This window comes from Triticum aestivum, chromosome 2A, assembly GCF_018294505.1.
Source record: "Triticum aestivum cultivar Chinese Spring chromosome 2A, IWGSC CS RefSeq v2.1, whole genome shotgun sequence".
NCBI lineage: Eukaryota > Viridiplantae > Streptophyta > Magnoliopsida > Poales > Poaceae > Triticum > Triticum aestivum.
The window spans coordinates 618237806-618243351 of record NC_057797.1 but is presented as its reverse complement, the minus strand read 5'-3'; positions in this window follow the sequence as shown (position 1 = coordinate 618243351).

The window sequence follows — 5546 nt, the reverse complement described above, 5'->3', positions numbered from 1 at the left end:
GTGGCCGTATTTTCTTTCTTGCACCCTAGTCGCTGTACGTACGTGTACATGCTACGTGCGCGCCTCTACTACGACACGTGCACGCTTCTACTACGACACGTGCGCGCCTCTACATCGACCAGTATGTACATACACGTTCGCGACCAGAATGTCAACGCTACGTACGCTTCGACCAGGTGGGTCCCGACTGTCAGGCACTTCCTTTCCTGCGAAGATGTAGCTGGTGGGTCCCAGCAGTCAGGGGGCGAATCGTTTTTTTGCCCGGACGCACTTCCTTGCGTGCAAAGATGTAGCTGGTGGGTCCCAGCAGTCAGGGGGCTGGTGGGTCCCAGCAGTCAGGGGGGCGAATCGTTTTGGTTTTTTTTGCCCGGACGCACTTCCTTGCATGCGAAGATGTAGCTGGTGGGTCCCAGCAGTCAAGGGGGCGAATCGTTTTTTTCCCGGACGCACTTCCTTGCGTGCAAAGGTGTAGCTGGTGGGTCCCAGCAGTCAGGGGGGAAACGTTTTTTTCGCGAAATATGGTGGCCTGTCCTGTGGGTCCCTGCTGTCAGGTGGAGGAATCATTATTTTCCGCGTAATAAGGAGGCACTTCCTTGCTGCCGCCGTGGACCCAGCTGTCAGCCTCTCCACGTACAGTCCACGTCCGATGGAAGTCGTTCCTTGACCACGTTGACCACGCCGCGCCGAGAGCACCAGGGCGGTGGACGACGGCGAGGCCTAGGAAGGGGACGACGGGGAGCCGGGGAAGACGCGGCAGTGGAAGCCCCCCGCCGCGCGCGGAGAGGAGTACGAGGGTTCACTGGTTCGGCTGCGGTGTGAGGCTGCCATCGCCGCAGGGCCTGGCCAGCGGTGGGAATAGTAGGGGGCGGTGAGGCCTCCGCGGCAGCACATCCAGCAACGGGAGGCAGGAGCATGCGGCACGACCGGCGCTGCTTTGGGCGGCTGGAGCAAGAAGACCAGAGGTTGAAGAAGCACTACGGCCGTTGGATGGACATCGTACGGTCAATGGAGCTAGAATCGTTCATATTGACTAAGTTGACAAAGCCCTTCGTCCCCGTCAACTTAGTAGGCCCACAAGTCAGCCTCCCACCAAGGTGGGTCCCAACTAGCCGGGGGAGTATTCATTTTTTTGTGCGTAATAAGGAGGCACTTCTGGTGGGTCCGAGCTGACAGCGGGGGGAACGTTTTTTCGCAAAATACGGTGGCCCGTCCGGTGGGTCCCAGCAGTCAGGGGGAAACGATTTTTTTCGCAAAATACTGGTGGCCCGTCCGGTGGGTCCCTGCTGTCAGGTGGAGGAATAATTATTTTGCACGTAATAAGGAGGCACTACCTTGCTGCGGCCGTGGACCCAGCTGTCAGCCTCTCCATGTACAGTCCACGTCTGATGGAAGCCGTTCCTTGACCACGTTGACCACGCCGCGCCGAGCGCACCAGGGCTACATATAATAATTTATATATAGCTCATGGAAACTTCTTATGCAATTTATTGCAGTCGTTTTTTTGGTTGGCCAGGGCCAATTTCGCATATTTCTGTGGGTTCCAAACTATTTTTAATACCGAAATGTCCAACCAGATTTAAAGTACTTTGAAGATATATTTAAATTAGGTTAAATAGGAATCTGAAAATGTGATAAAATTCAGAAATTATAAAGTAATTGCCAATTTGTCATCTGTTTTTATATTTACAACCCATTTCATATTACTTTCAAGATTTGCAGGCGTCTTGAAAGAGTTGCAGCCCATCAGGGCGTAGAAAAATAAGTAGGCCTGGATTGGGTATTCTTCAGAAAAAATAAACTGGGCTCATTTTCACAAAGAAAAAATAGCTGGGCTGGTCACATGGTGAACATAAAATATAAGCCTGGGCTAGACGGGCCACAGCCCAGTTCAAACCCTGCTCCGTCTCAACAATACCAAACAAAAAAATACTGCTCGAGTAGCTACGTCCCAGGTGTCAGCCGATCTTGTGTTGTTCTCTTGTCTATTGACTATATACGCTCACAATGTCGTGGGTCCCAGATGTCAGGAAAACACTAGGAGGAAGCATTTTATTTTTCCATACGCTGACGTGGTGGGCCCCTACTGTCATCCTCTCCACGTACTTCTGCCGATTCCTGTTGTTTGTTGACCATGTTGACAACGCGAGAGGGCGGCGCCGCGGCGAGCGCACCAAAGCGCGCGGAGGACGTCGGCGTTAACGATTTAGGAGACGGTGGGGCGGCGATGCGTGCGCTGAGGCGCAGCCAGCCGTGGGAGGCGGAAGCAGGCGGCCCCGCCGGCGCTGGTTTGGTTTTGGCGGCTGGATGAAGACAGGACTGAAGAAACACGACAGACTGTAAAAGCAGCAGGAGTACTTAACAACCTTAACTGAAACCAGCAGGGGCACTTAACAACCAAAGCTGAAAGCAGTATGAGTACTTATACAGGTTCAACCGTACAAAGCACGCCTCGAACAGTGCTACTTTGCCTACAGTTAACCAAGGGTGAGGCCGCCAAGCCCCAGGACAAGGCCCAGGCGCCACCCCGCGCATCCACAACCTTCTGAAAGCGGCTTCATCTCGCAACATGGTCAATAAATAGGATATTCGCTTTAGAGCCATGGAAAAGCATGAACATAATCTTCTGTCCTATTCTCCAAGATGGACGGGCCTTCATTATTTGAGACCACCCATGAATAAGTATCTTTTCACCTCCAAGGGGAATTGAGTAGGTCGACATATACATCATGTTGTGACCAAGCGCAAGTCTGACCCGACCATGGTCAGGCATCTGTATAGGAACAATAGAACTCGGCAGTTCCTGTTTCAAGAAGATCACAGCTGTAAAACTGTGTATAAGCAATAGTTTATGAACAACATATATAACAGAAAACAGCTCGTACCATAAGTTTCTCGACACAGTTGGACCTGTTCAACGAGTGCAGCAGTGGCACACATATCCCACGTGGCCTTCCACCATTGAAACGCCCCACAAGGACCTCAAGACGATCAATAAAGTGTAGGAACTTGTGGATGTCGATCCAGTCAACTTCAGTGCCATTAGTAACAGCCGAGTTATTACAGAGTAACAAACGAGACTGCTTAACTCTGAAAAAACCTACACGTGCCACCAATTATAAGAAAATATTAGTTAGAAGTAGCATCTTCGTGAGAGATTCATTGCTACTTCTAAAGTTAAATTGTGATTAGTTAGACAGAATAGGTGGATTAAGAAGTAATCGAGGCAACAAGCAAGAACCAGATACAAAACTAACATGGATGAACAATTGGAACGACGTCGGGGTGGAAGATCGCAGTGAAGATGAGACCAGGTTCTGCTATTTCCATCAACATTCGTGCGCCAACTTTTAGTCCGTAACACTTGAGAAAGTTTATCCAAGTTCGGCCATAAAAAAGCAGCGATCTTCTTGGTTCATGAACCCAACTCGGAACTTATATCCATGGCTTGTCTTCACTGTGACCATTAAACTAGTGTATTCAGTTATGGCAAGGCCGAGCATCTTGAGTACATGTGTTCTGGCAGAGCAAATAATACACTGCAGGAAAAATAATATGAGAACACAGCATGTTCAAAAAAACCCCACCCTCCCGGATAGAAAAGAGGATTCTAGGAACATACTGTGCGCGTTTCAAAATGCTGTGTTAGGATGAGAAGGAACAAGTGTGGCGTCTCGCCGAGGGCGCAGAAACCTGTAGGGTACTCGCACTTTGGGCACTGCAAATGAAACACACTAGATTCAGTAGGAAGAAAAATGCATCAACGGCGGCGGCTGCCATCCTAGGATTACCTGCGACCAAGGGACTTGGGTTTATCAGGGATGGATGAAGAATTCGTACCTGGTTCTCCATGAGAAAACCCTATGCAATCGCCGAGAGGGGGTTTTCTCTGAACAAGCAGACGAGGGAGAAGGGGATTCAGGCCCAGTGAAATATTGCCGCTTCGTCCGTCCAGCTTACTGCTAAAGCTGGAAAGGGGGGTTGTGATTTGACGGCTCATTGGGCATTACTGCGGCGCTACGACCGGGGTGTGTCTACCGTGAAGTTGTGCACTCTAATTTGTGCATATGGCACGTGGACCCCGTTGCCGGTTGCCCCACATATCAGCGAAAGGAAGTAGAAAGACAGGAGTAACTAGTTACACATAAATATATTTTTTGACAGAGAGATACTCCCTCTGTAAAGAAATATACAAATCTTTTATATCACAGGCTCACCTTGCCGAGAAATATACTCCCTCTGCAACGCACGGGCATTATGGGGGTTCAGCTTTTTTATGGGGGTTCAGCTGAGAATATAATACTCAGATAGGCTCACGGTTCTGGACTTTGGGCCGCAGGCCGACCCTGCATGTTTGGGGGCCCATGTGTTCTACCTCAGCGCTTTTCATATTGCAAGCGATCGGTACGGCGCTGGTTTTAGATGCTGTCGCAAGGCGAATACACAAAATTGAATAAAGCACGGCAGCTGTTGGAATGAAATCGAACGACAGTTCCTAACCAGCAATCAGAGTTGCAATTCTATCAACGATATACCATGTGATAAATAATACTGTCGTACTACTTATACACACAGGACACTTGTTTCACCATGCCAGATTATTACATCAAAATCTCTCGGAGGATAGATCAGTTCGGCAGTTGCGTGCTGCTAATTTCAAAGTTGATTTGGACCAGCTCTCCTTGCCGAGAAAGTTCGATTTTGACATCATCCCCTACCGCAAGATATGATTTAGATTTGAACCTTGACCATCCTTTAGCATCAATCATCATGCGACCATCCTTTGTACTTACGGTATATTGAGCAGGTTCATTCACACCAAGGCTGCGCATGGTAAGAGAAACTTGGCCGCGGTCGCCCGGATTGTTGAACGACTCCCTCGTTGCTCTAGGAATTCTCTGTTTGCAAACAAGAAGACATACCCAAACAGTTAGATCAACACAGTGAATCATGTGAAACAACATGGAAAGAAAAAAGAACGAAGCACTTGGGCGGCCAATGCTTACCAAGAAGGTGGACATGTCGGTTTTTGTAAGGACTTTGGTATATGAAGTGCGAACTGCAGCCCAGTCTGTTGCCGGTGCAACTGCACGGGCCGGAGCAGATGCAAGTGCAAGTGTTGGTGCAGGTGCCGAAGCCGCTGCTGCTGCCGGAGATGGTGCTCCTTGTAGAGCTGGTGCCGGTGTCGGAGCAGGTGCCGGTGTCGATGCCCGATCCTCCGGTAGATCAGACTGATCCGCTGACGCGGTCGGTGCCCAATCCTCAGCTGGATCAGACTGAGCTGCTGCCGCTGTCAGTGCTAGAGCAACTGCCGGTGCTCGATCTGTGCGAGACAGCGGCGATCGTGTCTGGTCTGCTATGATCAGCTTTCTAACTTGACTAGGATCCGTGACCGTGATCCAGTTTTTTTCTTCATTTCTTTTAAACGCGAGAAGGACTAATTGTGGCGTTTTTGTTAAACCAAACTGCAGTTCATCATAGGGATTCAGCTTGTACTCAGACAACAGACTGATCCAATTTTTTCCAGTAATATAAGTGATGGACAGTGC